This window comes from Mobula birostris, chromosome 14 (genome assembly GCF_030028105.1).
Source record: "Mobula birostris isolate sMobBir1 chromosome 14, sMobBir1.hap1, whole genome shotgun sequence".
Lineage (NCBI taxonomy): Eukaryota > Metazoa > Chordata > Chondrichthyes > Myliobatiformes > Myliobatidae > Mobula > Mobula birostris.
Genome location: NC_092383.1, coordinates 54,686,357 through 54,707,284, shown reverse-complemented (window position 1 = coordinate 54,707,284; position 20,928 = coordinate 54,686,357). Strand labels below are relative to the sequence as shown.

Below are 20,928 nucleotides of genomic sequence, written 5' to 3'. Positions count from 1 at the left end.
TCTGAATATTCCATACTGTAATAAAATATTGCCAGGGATTCTTAGAGGCAGTTTTTATTACCCAGGGAATAGTACTTGCAGAAAATTGAAAAACAGGTACAATTAAATATACTCTTGTAAGCTACACCATCCATGAACAAATTCTCATACAGCTCTTGTGTGATTTTGAAACCAATTTTTGAAGTCTCAGTGACAAGCCCTAGGAATTGTTCTGTCATCAGTATCCCAGGGAGAGAGATTTTCCAACATTCAAGCATGTTGGTTATATTGCTTCGTGTGCTGTGCAGATGTTCAGCATTTCAAACAAAAAGTGCTTGCTGACAAATGACCTGCATGTTTCAGAGAAAGAAACAAAGTTTATCTGCCTCGAAAATACGTGAGACATTACAATGCTTTTCAGTAACATCGAGAACACTCTCTCACATACCATGAGACAAAGGATTTCCTATGGAGAACTAAGAGACACAATTCTTCCAGTCAGTAGCACAGAACAGGTGAAGTAGAATTGCCAGTCCATTCTGAACGCTGCCCTTATATGTCACTGATACAATTTAATTAGGCAGATCTATTAGCTTTTGGCCATCTTTCCACTCATGACAAAGTTCACCTCCATAAGTCCCTCATTTGACAAGCTCAGGACATATAAATTAATTTAACATTTTAGTAAATTATTTCCTAGAGAAAAAAGAACATTAGCTGAAAGACAAAACTATTGAAAATGATCCAAGAGATTTGATCTTGGTGTCTTGACGGAAATTCAAATAGTCATATATCATTGCATCAGTTGTTACCCACAAGATAAACCAGATTATGTCAAATACGTAATAAAGCTAGATCGTGATGAGCTTGGTATTCAAGACAACTCTGAGTGCCCATATTGAGGAGGTCAAATGAATGAAGTGCAACTGTGAGAGGTCTGCAGAAATATTGAGAAGTACTACAGTTAACCAGCTTTCAGCCAAGTAACTTTGACTATAAATGTACTTAACCAGCCTGCAATGCAAGCATGCTTACATAACTGTTGCATTTTCCAGAATGTCATCTTGAACAGCTGTAGTATTAAGTCAGCTGATTTCTGTACAGCGTTGGTCATGACTTTGGGGGTAATGGTCTTGTGGCTTAACCACAAAGTGGAGGATTCATAACCTAACTGAGGGACTTAAGCACAGGGTTAAAGCAGGTGCTCTTGTGCATTGCCAAGCGAGTGTCAGGTGCATCAGACATTTGAGTTATGAACCAACACAACATGGATACAGGCCCTTTGGCCCCCTAAGTCGAGTTCAAGTTCAAGTTCAAATCACAAACAAGAGAAAATCTGCAGCTGCTGCAAATCTGAGCAACACACACAAAATGCTGGAGAGCTCAGCAGGCCAGGAAGCATCTGTGGAATAAAGTACAGTCGACGTTTCAGGCCGAAACCTGTCGGCAGGACTGGAGGAAAACAAAAGCTGAGGAGTAGATTTGAAAGGTGGCGGAGGGGAGAGAGAAACGCCAGGCGATAGGTGAAACTTGGAGGGGGAGGGATGAAGCAAAGAACTAGGAAATTGATTGAAGAAAGGAGAAGTGGGGGGCGGGGCACCAGAGGGAAGCAATGGGTTGGCAAGGAAATAACATGAGAGAGGGACAAGGGATGGGTAATGGTGATGGGGAGGAGGCATTGCTGGATGTTGAAAAAAATAGATGTTTATGCCATCAGATTGGAGGCTACCCAAATGGAATATAAGGTGTTGTTCCTCCAACCTAAGTGTGGGCTTATCCCGACAGTGGAGGAAGCCATGTGACATATCAGAATGGGAATAGGAAGTGGAATTAAAATGGGTGGGCATTGGGAGATCCCGCTTGTTCTGGCAGGTGGAGCATAGACAGTCAGCGAAGCGGTATCCCAACCTACGTCAGGTCTCACCGATATACAGGAGACCACAGTGGGAGCACTAAACGTAATATAAGACCCCAACAGACTCACAGATGAAGTGATGCCTCACCTGGAAGGACTGTTTGGGGCCCTGAATAGTAGTGAAGGAAGAGGTGTAGCACCTTGTTCTGCTTGTAAGGGTAAGTGCCAAGAGGGAGATCAGAGGGGAGAGACAAATGGACAAGGGAATCGCATAGAGAGCGATCCCTGCAGAAAGTAGATGGGAGGGAAAGATGTGTTTAGTGGTGGGATCCAGTTGGAGGTGGAGGAAGTTGCAGAGAATTATGTGCTGGATGTGGAGACTGGTGGGGTGGTAGATGGGGATGAGAAGAATCCTATCCCTGGTAGGGTGGTGGAGGATGAGGTAAGAGCAGATGTGCATGAAGTAGACGAGATGCAGTTGAGGCAGTGTTGATGGTGAGGAAGAGAAACCCCTTTCTTCGAAAAAGACGGACATCTCCTTCATTCTAGAATGAAAAGCCTCATCCTGAGAGTAGATACGGCAGAGACGGAGGAATTGAGAGAAGGGGATGGCATTTTACAAGTAGCAGGGTGGGACGAGGTGTAGTCTAGTTAGCTGTGAGAGTCCATTGGTTTATAATGGACCAGTGGATAAGTTGTCTCTGGAGATAGAGACAGTGAGATCGAGAAAGGGGAGGGAAGTGTCCGAAATGGACCAGGTGAGGCATTGATCATGTGGATAGCCAGAGGCTTTTTCCCAGGGCTGAAATGGCTAACACGAGTGTGCACAGTTTTAAGGTGCTTGGAAGCAGGAACAGAGGAGATGTCAGGGGTAAGTTTTTTTTATGCAGAGTGTGGTGAGTACATGGAATGGGCTGCTGGTGACGGTGGTGGGGGCAGATACGATAAGGCCTTTTAAGAGACTCCTGGATAGGTACTGGAGCTTAGAAAAATAGAGGGCTATGGGTAACCCTAGGTAATTTCTAAAACAGGTACATATTTGGCACAGCACTATGGGCTGAAGGGCCTGTATTGTGCTATAGGTTTCCTACGTTTCTATGAATTGAGGACAGGGTGGAAGTTTGGAGGCAAAGTGGATAAAGTCAACGAGTTCAGCATGGATGCAGAAAGCAGCACTAATGCAGTCATCGATGTAGCATAGGAAAAGTGCCGGACAGTGTAGGTTTGCAACATGGACTGTTTCACATTGCCGACAAATAGGCAGGCATAGCTGGGACCCATGCGAGTACCCATGGCTACCCCTTTTGTATGAAGGCAGTGGGAGGAGCCAAAGGAGAAATTATTTAGTGAGGACATGTTCTGCTAGGCAGGAGAGAGTGGTGGTGTAGAGGAACTGGTTGGGTCTGGTGTCCAGAAAGAAATGGAGAGCTTTGAGGCCTTCCTGGTGGGGGATGGAGCTGTATAGGGACTGGACGTCCATAGTGAAAATAAGATAGGGGCCAGAGAACCTGAAATCCTCAAAGATCAAGAGTGTGTGAGGTGTCACGGATGTAGGTGGGAAGGGACTGGACTGCAGGGAAAAAAGAGTTCAGGTTCAAGTTTACTGCCATTCAACTATACACATGTACACAGCTAAACAAAACAGCGTCCTTTTGTCTTGCACCTTGGCCCCAGAGGACAATCAAGTTCAAGTTAATTGTCATTCAGCCACGCGGAATACCCATGAATACAGCCAAACGGAACAGCGCTACTTCAAGGCCAAGGTACAAAACACAGTACCAACAGTCACACATGGCATAAGTCACATATAGGACAGCAAGAACAGATATCAGTAAAATACAGTCACACAAAAAATATAGTTCAAGACTCTGAGTCCATGAATGTGGCGGCAGTCTGTAAACAAACACAATACAGCTGGTCTTTGACTGAGCAAACACTGGGGACAGCACCAACTCCAGCTTGGATGCCATGCCACACGGCCTCCGGTGGAGCACACCAACACCTCCTTTCTGGGCAGCTGAAAACGGTGACACCACAGCCCAAGGCCTGGTCCTCACCACGATCGAGACCACAGAGCTCCCCCACGGTCCATGCCTGCCATCCGGCAACAAATCAGTGAATCAGACTTGCAGCATTCCACATTAACAATGTGCAACAGGGTCTTGTGATCGCAGGAAAAGCAAACTAAGACAATTGCTGTTGGACTGCACATCGCCTTTGCGCACCAACTCGTCTGACTCCTCTCTGACGAGGACAGCAAGTCCAGCTTCTTCGCTTTCTCCACCAACAAGCAACTTGCTGATGGGGTAGACCCACAGTACTTTAATTTCTTCATGTCTAGCAGTATCCTGTGATAATAAAAAATACATTTAAATAGCCAATAACACCTCTGGTTGACCCTGTAGCAGTTATTAGGATCGAATGTGCCACCACCTTCAGGTTCCAGCTGATGTTTCATTTAGCTGTATACATGTGTGTAGCTGACTGACAATAAACTTAAATGGAGTCCATTACAAGCACACCACCCACCCAGCTAGTCTCAATTTCTTGCATTCAGCCCATACCTGCCTTAACCACATCTTCTGATAGCTCACTCCATATACTCACCACCCTTTGAGTAGAAGTGGGTCCCTTTTAAATCTTTCCTCTCTAACCCTAAATCTATTGCCACTAGTTTTGGACTCCCCTACACTGGGAAAAAGACTGTTAGCATCCACCTTATCTATTCCTTTCATAACTATAAACTTATCTATCAGGTCACTTATCATTCTCCTACTTGCCAAGGAATAAGAACCTAGGCTGGCCAATCTCTCCCTGCAAATCAGGTCCTCCAGTCCCGGTAACATTCTCAGAAATGTTTTCTGCATTCTGCCCAGTTTAACTACATCTTTCTTATAACAGGGTGACCAAAGCTCTGCACATTACTTCAAGTGCGGCCTCACAAACAATTTGTATATCTGCAACTTAATTTCTTATCTCTTGTACTCAGTGCCCTGATTAATGAAAGCCAGCATGTTATATCAGAATCAGAATCTGGTTTATTATCATCAGTATGTGATATGAAATTTGTTAACTTAGCAGCAGCAGTTCAATGCAATATATAATCTAGTAGAGAGAAAAAATAACAATAAATAAAATAAAACATAATAATACATTGAGTGCTAGGTTGTTGCTGCGGCACCACTCCACTAGTTGGCACATCTCACTCCTGTACGCTCTCTTGTCACCGTCTGAGATTCTACCAACAATGGTTGTATCGTCAGCAAATTTATAGATGGTATTTGAATGCCTAGCCACATAGTCATGTGTATATAGAGAGTAGAGCAGTGGGATAAGGACACACCCCTGAGGTGCACCAGTGTTGATCGTCAGCGAGGAGAATATGTTATCACCAATCCACACAGATTGTGGTCCAGGTCCAAGGCCAGCATGTTATATGCCTTTTTCACTACCATCTCTAACTATGATGCTGCATTCAATGAACAATGCATTTACATGCCTAATTCACTCTGTTCCATTACACTTCCTACTACTCTACCACTCACAATATAAATCCTACACTGGTTTGTCTTTTTAAACTTCATCACCTCACACTTGTTTGCATTGAAATATATTTGCCACTCCTTGGTCCAAATTCTCAATGACCAAGATCCCCTTGATAATCTATGATAATCTTCTTCATAATCAACAACACCTCCTAATTTCAGATCACCTGCAAATTTACTGATCAAGCCTTGTGCATTTGCATCCAAATCAGTTACATAAATAATGAATAACAGTCCCAATGCCAACTTTTGTGGCACACCACTAGTCACTGGCTTCTATTCTGAGAAACAATTTTCAACCACTACCCCTGCGTCCTACTGCTAAGGAAGTTTTGAATCCCCTAGGTAATTGTCCCTGGATTCCATGGAACCTATCCTTCCAGACCAGACTACCATGCGGGACCTCGTCCAAGGTCTTACTAAAGTCCACATAGACAACTTCCATTACCCTATCGTCATCTGCCGTTTTGGTTACTTCTTCATAAAGCTCTAAAAGGTTCATCATGCATGACTTTCCATGAACAAGATCATGCTGACTCCTGCTAATCAGACTCTGTTTAAACACTGATCGATTCTGCCCCTCAGAATTCCTTCCAGTAATTTCTCCACTACTGATATCAGACTATAGTTCCGTGGCTTATTCTTGCTACCTTTGTTAAGCAATAGAACAACATTAGCTTCCTTCCAGTCTTCAGGAGCGTCACAAGTGGTTAACAATGAAGAAAATCTTACCGCAAGGGCTTCTGCAGTTTCCTCTCTAGCCTCCCACAAAGTCTGAGGACGCAGTCAGTCAGGCCCTGGGGATTTATTCACTTTAATGCCCTGAGGCCTTAAGGTTGTAATATCTCCTCCCTGGCATTATGAATGTACTCCAAAACATCCCCACTTGTATTCCTTACCTCTTGAGCACCATGACTTTCTTCTTAGTAAGCATCCATGAGATATTGTATATTTGTTAAAAATCCCATCCATCTCTGATGGCTCAAGACATAGATGACTAATATTTAAGGGTGCATTTTCTCACCCTGGCCATTCTCTTACTCTTAATATAGCTATAGAATCTCTTGGGTAGGTAATGATGGAGGAGAAGATGGCAACGCGACACAGCGCGCGCGGCCTCTCCGGTGAAATGATATCGTATTTGTAAGTAGGATGCCGTGCACAATTCTGATTTGTTGAAGACAGACATGAGAAGCACGGAGGAACATCTGGAGAAACTTCTGAAATGCCCAGTTCGCTGCCGCTGCTACTGTGCAATTGAGAATCTCCAGAGGGGAAGGCCCCAAATCCTCGGCTTTGCCTATTGCTGGCAGCTGGGGCTGGGGTTAAAGTGCTCAGCCGAGGTGGTGCTCAGTGTCGGAGGGCTAGTCGAACGCTTGAAGTTTTCGGATAGACTGAGAGTCGGACTGAGGTCGGGTGCTTCCAGGATGCTGCATCAACAAGTTTGCGGCGCTGGAAGCTCATGGCAGTGAGAGTTTTCTTCCTTCGTCCATCTGCGTGAGATGTTGGGACTTTCGAAAGACTTTAAGACTTTTTTTTAAACCGTGCCCATGGTCTGTTCTTCTATCAAATTACGGTATTGCTTGCACTGTTGTAACTATATGTTATAATTATGTGGTTTTTGTCAGTTTTTCAGTCTTGGTCTGTCTTGTGTTTCTGTGATAGCACACTGGAGGAACATTGTATCATTTCTTAATGCATGCATCACTAAATGACAATAAAAGAGGACTGCGTGTCCTCATAATCTAACCTAACCTGCCTGAACTATCTCATTCCTCTACCCACCTCATGCCAGACCTATTTCTTCCCTCCTAATTTCCCTCAAGTATATTCTTAATCTTACATAGTCATGAAGAGATTCACTCACCTCCATCCTCCTAAACCCAATCTGTTTCCTTCCTTATCTGGACCACGGCCTCAATATCTTATGCCAGCTAAGGTTCCCTGAACGTACCAGGTTTCCCATCCATCCTAACAGGAACCTGCTGCCCCTGGACACCTGCTATCACTTTTCAAAGCCTCCCATCTGCCTTTCCAATCCTTTTATTTTAAACTGGCTCATCCAATTGATCCTGTCTAATTCCCCCAATTAGATGCAATGTTAAAGCCTCTTGTCCCCTCACCCCCAATTGTGATGGAAAGATCTGTTTATTTACAGGCAATAACACTTGAGTTTAATATTAAAGATACTTTGATTGAGAGATTTGTGGTTACAGTACCTCCCTGAATGAATTATTAATTAACACTCACAAAATACTGGAGGAACTCAGCAGGTCAGGCAACATCTATGGAAATGAATAAACAGTCGACATATGGGGCCAGACCTTTTTTTGGGACTGGAAAGGATGGGGGGGAAAGATGCCAGAATAAAAAGGTGGGGGAGGGAAAGGAGGACAGCTGGCAGGTGATAGGTGAAGCCAGGTGAGTGGGAAAGATAAAGGGCAGAAGAGGGCGAAATCTGACAGGACAATGGACCATGGGAGAAAGGGAAGGAAGAGGGGACCTGGGGCGGGTAGGTGATAGGCAGCTGAGAAGAGTTAAGAGGCCATAGTAGGGAATAGAAGAACAGGGAAGGGGGGAGGGATTTTTTTTTTTTTTTTTTAAACCAGGAGAAATCGATATTCATGCCATCGTTGGAGACTACCCAGACAGAATATGAGGTGTTGCTCCTCCACCTCGCGGATGGCCTCATCATGGCACAAGAGGAGGCCATGGACTGACATATCAGAATGGGAATGGGTACTGGAATTGAAGTGTTTGGCCACTGGGAAGTTCCACTTTTGGCGAAGTGATCGATGAAGCAGTCCCCAATTTACGATGGGTCTCACGAATGTAGAGGTGGCTGCATCAGCCCTTCTCTACGTTGACATAAATTAACTGATTTATCTCGACTTTATGATGGGCTTCTATAATGTATAGGTTCTAAAGGAATACTGAAGAAAACATAATATATCATATCTAACTATTGTATATCTCAGCTTTTCCCCATGCTGCTCTTGAAGCTAGCGACTAGCAATTTCACAGGGATACTGCTGAGAAAAGGCATTAAGTTTAATTACTTTTTTCCCTATGACAATGAATAAGAAGCTGACACAATGGAGATAAAACATTGAATTATCAGTTCCCAGCATGTGATGAAAAGTAATATTAATATTTACTGATCTCTGGGCTGCTCTGGATATAACTAGAAAACTGTATACATCATGTCTTCAAAAGCAGGAAAAAATTGTGAAATGCTCTGACTTTTGAAGGTAAAAGGGATATCTCACAAACAAGATTGTATATTTTAATATTGACATCACATCTTGGGCTCCTGTTTATTCAGTACAGGCTATATTTCATTTATAAAGATGAATAAAGTCATTTGTGTGTTACATTGTCCTAGTTGTCTTCTAGCCACTCTCAATGTTCTTGAACAAAAGCAACCTTTCAATATATTTTAAGGAAGAGTATAGTCATACAATATATTCTTTATACAAACTTGATCTATCACTCGATAGATTACTAAAATCTTAATAATGTAGCATTTGTTTTGCTTTTCCCATTGTTTCTAATCTTTACAATTCACTTTATGGGATCTCTACATGACTGGGTTTTTCACAATTCCTACCTGTTCTTGGAACTGTGCTGATAAACCATCTACTTGAACCGCTCTGGTATTTTGGTGCTGCTGGGTAGATAGTTCCAGAATTGAGACCAAGTGCCGATATTGTTTTCAATCAGGATGGTGTGCAGCTTGCAGGGATGCCTGCATACGATGAATCAGCTATCCTCGTCTCCCTTGGCACTTGGGGTTACAAGATTAGGAAGTAATGCCAGGGCAGTCCTGCAGAGTGTCTGCAATATGAAATGCACTGCAGCCATTGTACAATGTGGTAGAATGAATACTTAGAGTGCGGATGAGATGTCAAGCAAGTGAGCTAAAAATGGCTGGGCTGGGGACAATGCCCAGGGGGACTGCAGCCGTATTGCTCTGGGTGATAGAGATTGACTTCCTATTACAACCATGAACCTTTGTACACGTATGACCCCGACTGTGTGTTTATTCATTGGTTTCCATTGACTTCAGTTCTAAAAGAGTTCATTTAGAAAGCCACTGCCTTGGTATCAAGAGGAGTCATTCTCAACTCTCCTTCAAAATTCAGCTCTGTTACCACTTCTTTCTCCGCCGTCAGATTTCTAAACCATGAACTCTACCTTGTTCTTGATGTTTTTTCACAGTGTTATTTACTTCTGTAATTTAAACATTAAGAGATTCGCTTTCTTTGTCACATGATCATCAAAACATACAGTGAAATGTGTTGTTTGCCTCAACAACTGACAGAGCCAGGGGCAGCCCGCTAGTGTTGCCATGCAGCCAGCACCAACTGAGCATGCCCACAATGTACTAACCCGTACGTCTTTGGAAGATGGGAAGGAGGCAGAGTGCCCAGAGGAAACACACGCAGTTTTGGGGACAACGTACAAACTCCTTAGAGATAGTGGCAGAGTTGAACCTGGGCTGCTGGCACTGTGATAGCTATGCTGATGTGTCACACTGTAGTAATTGTATGCCTTTGCACAGTACTGCTGCTACAAAACAACACATTTCATATCATTTAAGTCAGTAGTAATACATCTGATTTTGATTCTTTGCTTCATGTTTGAACCATGGCTGTAAATGTGATAAGACCATCAGATACAGGACAGAATTAGGCCATTTGGCCCAGAGTCTGCTCTGCCATTTCCAATTTTCCTCTCCGTTCCAATCTCCTTCCTTCTCCCCGAATCCCTTTATGCCCTGACCAATCGAGAATCTAACCTCTGACTTAAATTTACATAAAGACTTGGACTCCACAGCTGTCTGTGGCAAAGAATTTTACAGGTTCACCACTCTCTGGCTAAAGAAATTCCTCCCCATCCCTGTTCTAAAAGGACACACCTCTATTCTGAAGCTGTGTCCTCTGATCTTAGACTCTCCCACCATAGGAAACATCCTCCCCACATCCCCACCATAGGAAACATCCTCTCCACATCCCTTCTATCAAGGCCTTTCATTATTCGATAGGTTTCTATGAGGTCATTTCTCATTCTTCTGAATTCTAATGAATATAGGCCCTGAGCCATTGCACGCTCTTCATAGGACAAGCCATTCAATGCCAGAATGTGGTGATCTAGGTGGGCATTGACGAGCAGGTTATTTCTGGGAAGGTAATGCTTGCACCTTGCATTTTTTTTCTTATGACTGAGAACAGACTCAGTCATTGGACAGCAATGAGTTAATGTGCATTTGTCCTGTTTTCATGGACATGGCCTTCCAAGTAAAAATTCCTCATTCTTGGCTTAGCAATTAAAATATCAACACACTTATTATTCTGGAAATCCCTTGACATCTAAGAGAGGTGGAAGTCGAAAGAGTTTAAGGCAAGTTAGCTAGGTGTTCAAAACACATCAATGAGGCAAGCCAACCTAGGAAAAGCTACCTGATGCCAAATCCTATTCTGATAATAACTGTGACCCAAGACAACGTGACGCAAAATTTTGGCAGTTATCCTTAGTTTCCAATTAATGCATTCAGGTACAAGTAATTTTTTGAACTGGCTTGTCAGTCTCTGACCCTGAGATTTAATGCATGAGGTTTCATTCCCTCCAAACTTAATTAGTGTTGATGATTTAAAACAGAATTACTTTAAAAATATATTTTCTCTTTAATTCCAGCTATTTTTCTGAATATTATTTTGCCTTCTCAGCATATTTGATTCAAATTTCTGTATTTTTATTCCATGCTTATGATTTACACTCTGATGGGTTCGGTGAGTATAACCTGACTGGATGAAGAATCCCATTGTTGATTTTCTTGCTACACCAGCCACAAGTTCTCTGTGGATGACACCCACCTGGATTAATCACACAATTGCAACAACTTGGTATTCCAGAAAACTTATAGAAAATAAGAGACCTAGAGATGGAGAAACAGAAGCAGAAGCAGAAGCCAGGAGCTAATTCAAAGCTTGGATTTGTGACAAGTATATGGTTTGAGTGACTGCTTCCTTCTGACACTTGGGGAGAATAGCTAACCTCCAAAAAGAGCTAAAAAGTTACCGACCTTTCATTCTCACCCATGTGAGGCATGTAGGTTCATTATCAGACAGGTGTCCTCCAGTCTACAATTAAGTTGTGGCTTCTGTGGTGACAGGCTTTTTCAACTGTGCGTGAGGATCCTGTCTGTCTGGCTTTGTAACACAATAGAAATAAGGGCAAATTACTCAATCCTAAATTGTTATTTCACCAACTTTCTCCCCTGCCACTCTGGGTGGGTTGATAAAATTGACACTGAGCTTATGATGAAATTCTTGGGAATTTCTCCTGCATACCAAGGATGAAATGAGGAGAGAATAGCTCAAATCTGTCCATTTTTCTCTAATGTAGTAAGGTTTTGTCAGGACAAGAAAGAGACTGATTGGAAGTACATTCAAGTTCATGCAGAAGAACCTGTTTTTCCTCATTGGGTAACCTGTGCAGAATCCTCCAACCAAAATGATGCAATCTGACACACAACTATTTAGAAAGCAGCGCATAGACTCAGAGCACCACTGGCATATTTCAGTGTGCTTATGGAGCTGGAGCTGCCAGAAGACACGGTGCATGCAGCCCCTGGGAATTATGGATTATTCATTCCCTAGAAAGAACACCAGAAACTGACTGTCATCTGTTGAAATATCACTTATTTACTGCATTCCGATCTGAATACCTTTGGATGTATGATGTTAGTAGTTGCTCCAATCCAGCTACTGTACACCCACACACTCATATATACACACATTCTGAGCTGTGAGTTATGCAGGAAGCTGTTATTTTATTCCAGCAGCTGAGTGATTAATGATATGAACTTTGCACAGTGCAAACCAAGAGCTTGACAATTATTTTCTGTGATGACAAATACTTCTGACAGCCAAATTTGAAGCTGCTTTTCAATGAATGAATGTTACTTTACATCAGTGATCGAAATCTCACAAATAGCACACACACACGCTGACAAGCCTTCATGTCCAACACATAATACTCTGAAATTTCTGCCATCTCCAACAGGATCCCACCACCAGGCAAATCTTTCCCTCCCTCACCACCCCCCCCCCACTTTATGCTTTCCCCAGGATCATTCCCTATGTGACTCCCTTGTCCATTTGTCCCTCCCTATCCCCACTGATCTCCCTCCTGGCACTTATCTCTGCAAGTGGAACAAGTGCTACACCTGCCCCTACACCTCCTCCCTCACTACTATTCAGGGCCCTAAACAGTCCTTCCGGGTGAGGCGACACTTCACCAGTGAGTCTGGTAGGGTCATCTACTGAATCCAGTGCTCCTGGTGAGGCCTCCTGTATATCGGTGAGACCCAACATAGATTGGGAGACCACTTCACCGAGCATCTATGCTCCATCCACCAGAAAAAGTGGGATATCTGTGGCTATCCATTTTAATTCCACTTCTCATTCCTATTCTGATATGTCAATCCATGGCTTCCTCTACTGTCGCGATGAGCCAACTTTCAGGTTGGAAGAGCAACACCTTATATTCTGTCTGGGTAACCTCCAACCTGATGACATGAACATCAATTTCTCAAACTTCAAGTAATGCACCCCCTTTACCATTTCCCCCTCTCACTTTGTCTCCTTGCCTGCCCAGCACCTCCCTCTGGTGCTCCTCCCCCTTTTCTTTCTTCTATGGCCTTCAGTCCTCTCCTATCAGATTCCCCCTGCTCCTAGCCCTCCAACTCTTTCACTAATCACCTTCCCAGCTCTTTACTCCCCCCCCCCCACTCTCCTGGTTTCACCTATCACCTACCACCTTGTACATCTTCCTCCTCTCCCCCTCACCTTCTTGCTCCAATACTTCATCTTTTTTCCAGTCCTGCTGAAGGGTCTCAGCCCGAAATGTTGACTGTACTCTTTTTCCATAGATGCTGCTTGGCCTGCTGAGTTCCTCCAGCATTTTGTGTGCGTTGCTTGGATTTCCAGCATCAGCAGATTTTCTCTCATTTGTGATTGGACACCCTGACAAGACACTATTCCACCAGACCAGCTTTGGTGGAAGTGCAGTCTTACATTTGCAACAAACATTGATCACAATATAGTAATGTCAGTACATGGAGACAGAATCAGCCAAGTTCAAGTTTATTGTCATTTCAGCCACGCGCATGTATACCACCAAATGAAACAACACTCCTCTGGACCAAGGTACATACAACTCACGCACAACACAAAGTAATATTACCACAAATAAATGAATAATACGGTGCCTTTGCAATACAAGTTAAAAAGTAAACGGCATAACGCCACTAGAAACAACAGGAATTCTGCAGATGCTGGAAATTCAAGCAACACACATCAAAGTTGCTGGTGAATGCAGCAGGCCAGGCAGCATCTCTAGGAAGAGGTGCAGTCGACGTTTCAGGCCAAGACCCTTCGTCCTGACAAAGGGTCTCGGCCTGAAACGTCGACTGCACCTCTTCCTAGAGATGCTGCCTGGTCTGCTGCGTTCACCAGCAACTTTGAGTGTAATGCCACTGGTGCTTCATAAGTGATGAGACCTGGGTGGCAGGGAGTTAGTAATCTCACAGCCTGGGAATGAGACCTGGGTGGCAGGGAGTTAGTAATCTCACAGCCTGGGAATGAGACCTGGGTGGCAGGGAGTTAGTAATCTCACAGCCTGGGAATGAGACCTGGGTGGCAGGGAGTTAGTAATCTCACAGCCTGGGAATGAGACCTGGGTGGCAGGGAGTTAGTAATCTCACAGCCTGGGAATGAGACCTGGGTGGCAGGGAGTTAGTAATCTCACAGCCTGGGAATGAGACCTGGGTGGCAGGGAGTTAGTAATCTCACAGCCTGGGAATGAGACCTGGGTGGCAGGGAGTTAGTAATCTCACAGCCTGGGAATGAGACCTGGGTGGCAGGGAGTTAGTAATCTCACAGCCTGGGAATGAGACCTGGGTGGCAGGGAGTTAGTAATCTCACAGCCTGGGAATGAGACCTGGGTGGCAGGGAGTTAGTAATCTCACAGCCTGGGAATGAGACCTGGGTGGCAGGGAGTTAGTAATCTCACAGCCTGGGAATGAGACCTGGGTGGCAGGGAGTTAGTAATCTCACAGCCTGGGAATGAGACCTGGGTGGCAGGGAGTTAGTAATCTCACAGCCTGGGAATGAGACCTGGGTGGCAGGGAGTTAGTAATCTCACAGCCTGGGAATGAGACCTGGGTGGCAGGGAGTTAGTAATCTCACAGCCTGGGAATGAGACCTGGGTGGCAGGGAGTTAGTAATCTCACAGCCTGGGAATGAGACCTGGGTGGCAGGGAGTTAGTAATCTCACAGCCTGGGAATGAGACCTGGGTGGCAGGGAGTTAGTAATCTCACAGCCTGGGAATGAGACCTGGGTGGCAGGGAGTTAGTAATCTCACAGCCTGGGAATGAGACCTGGGTGGCAGGGAGTTAGTAATCTCACAGCCTGGGAATGAGACCTGGGTGGCAGGGAGTTAGTAATCTCACAGCCTGGGAATGAGACCTGGGTGGCAGGGAGTTAGTAATCTCACAGCCTGGGAATGAGACCTGGGTGGCAGGGAGTTAGTAATCTCACAGCCTGGGAATGAGACCTGGGTGGCAGGGAGTTAGTAATCTCACAGCCTGGGAATGAGACCTGGGTGGCAGGGAGTTAGTAATCTCACAGCCTGGGAATGAGACCTGGGTGGCAGGGAGTTAGTAATCTCACAGCCTGGGAATGAGACCTGGGTGGCAGGGAGTTAGTAATCTCACAGCCTGGGAATGAGACCTGGGTGGCAGGGAGTTAGTAATCTCACAGCCTGGGAATGAGACCTGGGTGGCAGGGAGTTAGTAATCTCACAGCCTGGGAATGAGACCTGGGTGGCAGGGAGTTAGTAATCTCACAGCCTGGGAATGAGACCTGGGTGGCAGGGAGTTAGTAATCTCACAGCCTGGGAATGAGACCTGGGTGGCAGGGAGTTAGTAATCTCACAGCCTGGGAATGAGACCTGGGTGGCAGGGAGTTAGTAATCTCACAGCCTGGGAATGAGACCTGGGTGGCAGGGAGTTAGTAATCTCACAGCCTGGGAATGAGACCTGGGTGGCAGGGAGTTAGTAATCTCACAGCCTGGGAATGAGACCTGGGTGGCAGGGAGTTAGTAATCTCACAGCCTGGGAATGAGACCTGGGTGGCAGGGAGTTAGTAATCTCACAGCCTGGGAATGAGACCTGGGTGGCAGGGAGTTAGTAATCTCACAGCCTGGGAATGAGACCTGGGTGGCAGGGAGTTAGTAATCTCACAGCCTGGGAATGAGACCTGGGTGGCAGGGAGTTAGTAATCTCACAGCCTGGGAATGAGACCTGGGTGGCAGGGAGTTAGTAATCTCACAGCCTGGGAATGAGACCTGGGTGGCAGGGAGTTAGTAATCTCACAGCCTGGGAATGAGACCTGGGTGGCAGGGAGTTAGTAATCTCACAGCCTGGGAATGAGACCTGGGTGGCAGGGAGTTAGTAATCTCACAGCCTGGGAATGAGACCTGGGTGGCAGGGAGTTAGTAATCTCACAGCCTGGGAATGAGACCTGGGTGGCAGGGAGTTAGTAATCTCACAGCCTGGGAATGAGACCTGGGCGGCAGGGAGTTAGTAATCTCACAGCCTGGGAATGAGACCTGGGCGGCAGGGAGTTAGTAATCTCACAGCCTGGGAATGAGACCTGGGCGGCAGGGAGTTAGTAATCTCACAGCCTGGGAATGAGACCTGGGCGGCAGGGAGTTAGTAATCTCACAGCCTGGGAATGAGACCTGGGCGGCAGGGAGTTAGTAATCTCACAGCCTGGGAATGAGACCTGGGCGGCAGGGAGTTAGTAATCTCACAGCCTGGGAATGAGACCTGGGCGGCAGGGAGTTCAGTCGTCTCACAGCCTGGGTGAAGAACCTGTTTCCCATCCGAACAACCCTTGACAATCACATCACCAAGTCCCCCACCAAAGTCTGGAGATCACCAGTGACCAAAAGCTCAATTAGATCAACTACATAAATACTGTTACTAAATGGTCTTATCAGAGGCTGAATATTCTATTGAGCGACTTATAATTGGGTTCAAAGACTTTCCACCATAGATTAGCCACATAAGGAGTATAAAGAAGTGTCCTTCACTTGCCTGGATGAGTGTATCTTATTATAATTCAAGAAGGTTGCCACGTTCTCCATCATTAGCTTATTTTGTACTGCATCCACTCCCCAAATATCCATTGGTGCAACTTGGCACCATTTACATTCTACACTGTAACACACACAAAATGCTGGAGGAGCTCAGCAGGCCAGGCGGCATCTATTGAAAGGAATAAAGAGTTGATGTTTTCTGCTAAGACCCTTTATCAGGACTGGAAGGGTCTTGGTCTGAAACATTGACTCTTTATTCCTTTCCATAGATGCTGCCTGATCTGCTGAGTTCCTCCAGCATTTTGTGTGCGTAACTATTTATTTCCAGCACCTGCAGAATCATTTGTGTTGATGGCATACTGCACTATACTTCCTTGTCTAGACTATTCCAACAGCACCCTCCCAATCCCCAACTTCTACCACCACAAAGAAGAACAGCATGAGGTAATTAGGCACACCAACACCTATCATGGTACACTGTTTAGACTTGGAAATATACCACTATTCTTTCATCAGCACTGTGACTAAGTCCTGGGACTTCTGAACCTGCAGCATTGTGGGATTATTTTTACTTAACGAGCTCAAGACTAATTAATGGTGGGAAATTGATGTTGACAACTATTGGTGAGCTCAGGACTTTAATGATGGGGTTGGGAGGGTGGATATGCCAGTGTGAACTGTAAACTCCATTGTGGTCACTCATTTATGTGTTCATTTGTTAGTTACTTTGTTTATTTACTTATTGATTGCTTTACTATTTATTGATTGATCAATTGATTGAATAGGCTGTTTTGCCCTTTGAACCACGGTGCACAGCAATCCCCCAACTTAATCCTAGCCTAATCATGGGACAATTTACAATGACTAATTAACCTGCGAACTGGAACATCTTTGGACTGTGGGAGGAAATCAGAGCACCTTAATGCCTTCATCATTTTAGGAGATTTTAACCAGGCCAGTCTGAAAAAAAAAACTTGCAACAATTACCATCAACAGATCACTTGCAGTACTAGAGGAAACAACACACAGGACAATTGCTACACTACTTTCAAGAAAGCCTACTGTGCTATTCCATGCCCTTACTTCGGGAAGTCTGATCACCTGGCCGTATTTCTACTCCCCGAGTATAGGCAGGGACTGAAGACTGCAGCACCAGCAGTGAGAACCTAGAAGGTTTGGACAAGGGAAGCACAGGAGCATCTACAGGACTGTTTTGAATCAGTGGATTGGACTGTATTCAGGGATTCATCTTCAAACCTGGATGAGTATGCTGCAGTTGTTACCAACTTCATTAAAACCTGTGTGGATGAGTGTGTGCCTGCAAAGTTTTACTGTACATTCCCAAACCAAAAGCCATGGATGAGCCAGGAGGTACATCGTCTGCTGAAGGCTAGATCTGTGGCATTCAAGTCTGGTGACCCAGGCCTGTACCAGAAAACCAGGCATGATTTGCAGAGGGCTATTTCAAGGGTGAAGAGACAATTTCGACACCACCAGATGAAGTCAACTCCTTCTGTACCCACTTTGAAAGGCAGAATATGACTACAGCTGTGAAGATTCCTGATGCACCTGATGACCTTGTGATCTCTATCTCAGAGGCTGATGTTAGGCTGTCTTTAAAGAGAGTGAACCATTGCAAGGCGGAAGGTCGTGATGGAGTACCTGGGAAGGCTCTGAAAACCTGTGACAACCAACTGGGGGAAGTATTCAAGGACATTTGAATCTCTCACTGATGCAGGCAGAAGTTCCCACTTGCTTCAAAAAGGCAACAATTGGTCATAGTCATACTTTATTGATCCCAGGGGAAATTGGTTTTTGTTACAGTTGCACCATAAATAATAAATAGTAATAGAACAATAGTTAAATAGTAATATGTAAATTATGCCAGGAAATTATGAAATAAGTCCAGGACCAGCCTATTGGCTCAGGGTGTCTGACCTTCCAAGGGAGGAGTTGTAAAGTTTGATGGCCACAGGCAGGAATGACTTTCTATGACGCTCTGTGCTGCATCTCGGAGGAATGAGTCTCTGGCTGAATGTACTCCTGTGCCCACCCAGTACATTATGTAGTGGATGGGAGACATTGACCAAGATGGCATGCAACTTAGAGAGCATCCTCTTTTCAGACACCACTGTCAAAGAGTCCAGTTCCATCCCTACAACATCACTGGCCTTAAGAATGAGGTTGTTGATTCTGTTGGTGTCTGCTACCCTCAGCCTGCTGCCCCAGCATACAACAGCAAACATGATAGCACTGGCCACCACAGACTCGTAGAACATCCTCAGCATCGTCTGGCAGATGTTAAAGGACCTCAGTGTTCTCATGAAATAGAGACAGCTCTGACCCTTCTTGTAGACAGCCTCAGTGTTCTTAGACTAGTCCAGTTTATTGTCAATTCGTATCCCCAGGTATTTGTAATCCTCCACCGTGTCCACACTGACCCCCTGGATGGAAACAGGGGTCTCCGGTACCTTAACTCTCCTCAGGTCTACCACCAGCTCCTTAGTCTTTTTCACATTAAGCTGCAGATAATTCTGCTCACACCATGTGACAAAGTTTCCTACCGTAGCCCTGTACTCAGCCTCATCTCCCTTGCTGATGCATCCAACTATGGCAGAGTCATCAGAAAACTTCTGAAGATGACAAGACTCTGTGCAGTAGTTGAAGTCTGAGGTGTAAATGGTGAAGAGAAAGGGAGACAAGACAGTCCCCTGTGGAGCCCCAGTGCTGCTGATCACTCTGTCGGACACACAGTGTTGCAAGCACATGTACTGTGGTCTGCCGGTCAGGTAATCAAGAATCCATGACACCAGGGAAGCATCCACCTGCATCGCCGTCAGCTTCTCCTCCAGCAGAGCAGGGCTGATGGTGTTGAACGCACTGGAGAAGTCAAAAAGCTTGACCCTCACAGTACTCGCTGGCTTGTCCAGGTGGGCGTAGACACGGTTCAGCAGGTAGATGATGTCATCCTCAACTGCTAGTCAGGGCTGGTAGGCGAACTGGATGGGATCCAAATGTGGCCTGACCATAGGCCGGAGCAGCTCCAGAACAAGTCTCTCCAGGGTCTTCATGATGTGGGAGGTCAATGCCACTGGTCTGTAATCATTGAGGCCACCGGGGCGCAGCTTCTTCGGCGCAGGGACAAGGCAGGACGTCTTCCACAGTACAGGAACCCTCCAGAGCCTCAGGCTCATGTTGAATACATGGCAAAGTACTCCACATAGCTAAGGGGCACAGGGTCTGAGCACCCTGGTACTGACACCATACCAGTGCTTAAGAAGAATAATGTGAGCTGCCTTAATGACTATTGTCCAGTAGCACTCATATCTACAGTGATGAAATGCTTTGAGAGGTTGGTCGTGATCAGACTGAACTTCTGCCTCAGCAAGAACCTGAAGCCATTACAATTTGTCAATCATCACAATAGGTCAACAGCAGACACAATCTCAATGGGTCTTCACAGAGCTTTAGACCACCTGGACAACACAAACACCCATGTCAGGATGCTGTTCATCGACTATAGCTCAGCATTTTACACCATCATTCCCACCATCCTGATTGAAAAGTTACAGAACCAGGGCCTCTGTACCTCCCTCTGCAATTGGATCCTTGACTTCCTAACTGGAAGACCACAATCTGTGCGGATTGGTGATAACATATCCTCCTCATTGACGATCAACACTGGTGCTCAGGGGTGTGTGCTTAGCCCACTGCTCTACTCTCTCTATACACATGACTGTGTGGCCAGGCATAGCTCAAATACCATCCATAAATTTGCTGACGATACAACCATTGTTGGTAGAATCTCAGGTGGTGACGAGAGGGCGTACAGGAGCGAGATATGCCAACTAGTGGAATGGTGCTGCAGCAACAACCTGGCACTCAATGTCAGTAAAACAAAAAGAGCTGATTGCGGACTTCAGGAAGGGCAGGATGAAGGAACAAATACCAATTCTCAGAGGGATCAGAAGTGGAGAGAGTGAGAAGTTTCAAGTTCCTGGGTGTCAAGCTCTGAGGATCTAACCTGGTCCCAACATATCGATGTAGTTATAAAGGCGGCAGCGGCTATACTTCATTAGGTGTTTGAAGAGATTTGTTATGTCAACAAGTACACTCAAAACCTTCTATAGATGTACCGTGGAGAGCATTCTGACAGGCTGCATCACTGTGTGGTGGGGGGCGGGAGGGAGGGGTGCTACTACACAGGACTGAAAGAAGCTGCAGAGGGTTGTAAATCCAGTCAGCTCCATCTTGGGTACTAGACTACAAAGTACCCAGGACATCTTCAAGGAGCGGTGTCTCAGAAAGGCGGCGTCCATTATTAAGGACCTCCAGCACCTAGGGTATGCTCTTTTCTCACTGCTAACATCAGGTAAGAG

The 20,928-nt window shown here is 45.3% G+C and overlaps 1 protein-coding gene and 1 long non-coding RNA gene across 3 annotated transcripts in view; one reads left to right on the top strand and one right to left on the bottom strand.

Annotated features, from left to right (window-relative positions):
- The window catches only part of LOC140209915 (alpha-1,3-mannosyl-glycoprotein 4-beta-N-acetylglucosaminyltransferase C-like), a 163,556-nt gene that overhangs the window by 56,604 nt on the left and 86,024 nt on the right, over positions 1-20,928 (top strand). The gene's annotated exons all lie outside the window — the stretch shown is intronic.
- Positions 117-20,928, bottom strand: part of LOC140209917 (uncharacterized) — a 30,868-nt gene continuing 10,056 nt past the window's right edge. For both annotated transcript variants that reach the window (XR_011889100.1, XR_011889101.1), the window contains exon 3: positions 117-4,182. This is a non-coding gene — a long non-coding RNA (uncharacterized lncRNA). The remainder of the gene's footprint in view (positions 4,183-20,928) is intronic.